A 1094-nucleotide genomic window follows, 5' to 3' on the forward strand; every position below is an offset into this window, starting at 1 on the left:
CGGTCTGGGGGCGGCGGTCGGGCGCAGACCGTCCAGGGGTGGGCTCCTGCGGGAAGCGGGCGGCCGCGGGAGGCAGGAAAGGTACTGTGCCTCCCTTCGGTCCCCTCGCGCCGGGCTCCGTTGCTACGGTTCGGCGGTCCTCGCTGTGAGGAAACTGTGGGAGCGCAGCCCGCAAACTCGGCTCCGCTTCTGTGCTCTGAGTGGGAACGGGGAACCCCGGGACTGCGGCTGTCGGCATCGAGGTCTCCGGACCCGGAGAGAACTTCCCAGCGTCCTTGGAAATCGGGCACGCGCGTTGATGATGGAGCGAAATGGAGCTGCTGTGGGGCAGCGCTGCTCCCGGCCCGAGGGAGACCGGAGCTCGTTCTCTCTGGCGCTGGTTCTCTTTTGTACTGCTTGAACAAAAGGAGAGGGGTCCGTGCGGCACGAGGAGACTCTCAGCGCGATGGGAAAGCTGCTTGTCAGGAGCAACCGGCTGACTTAAATTTGTTTTCGCAGTTAAGAAGAAGTGGAGCTTCGTCTCTGCTATGCAGTGCTTACGATAGTGTTTTAGTCTTGGCTTTGCGTAGTCTTTCTTCTCTCTTTTATTTCTCATTAAAGTAGAATATGCTCTGGCTCTGGCAATCGGGCAGAGCTATAAAGATGGCCAACGTTATTCACAGAGTTAAAATGTTCCTTTATTAAAAAGTTATTTGGTATGCAAGGATTGTTTGGAGTTCCTTATTCTGGGGCTGAAACAGATTTTAAGCTGAGGTCCCCGTGATCTTAGGACTCTGACTCCCAAACTGAAGGTTCTTCAGTAATTTCAGTTGTGTGAATTTTTTTTGTTTTTTTTAAGAAATATGCACTTCTGATGTCACTTGTGTGAAATAACTTCCTGGAACGATTATGCTGAAGTGTTTTTCTCATTGTAGAACTCCATTCCCCACCCCTGAACACTTCCTGTATGATGTAGAGGTTTTGTAATGTCTGTGACCAGCACTTGTGCTGCTTGCATGCAGGAAGTCTGGCATCCCAGATGTCTTTCCTGGCTTTGTGAAAACAAGTAAGATGCAGCCAGCAAGTGCATGCTGGAGCCTGTGACTTTCTCTTGT

The 1094-nt window shown here is 51.9% G+C and overlaps 1 protein-coding gene across 1 annotated transcript in view; it reads left to right on the top strand.

The window, feature by feature from the left end:
* Window positions 1-24: 24 nt before the first annotated feature.
* Window positions 25-1094, top strand: part of NDE1 (nudE neurodevelopment protein 1) — a 13652-nt gene continuing 12582 nt past the window's right edge. Inside the window, exon 1 of the mRNA XM_003210644.4 lies at window positions 25-81. The gene's annotated coding sequence lies outside the window, so the exon portion shown is untranslated. The remainder of the gene's footprint in view (window positions 82-1094) is intronic.

This window comes from Meleagris gallopavo, chromosome 16 (assembly GCF_000146605.3).
Source record: "Meleagris gallopavo isolate NT-WF06-2002-E0010 breed Aviagen turkey brand Nicholas breeding stock chromosome 16, Turkey_5.1, whole genome shotgun sequence".
Lineage (NCBI taxonomy): Eukaryota > Metazoa > Chordata > Aves > Galliformes > Phasianidae > Meleagris > Meleagris gallopavo.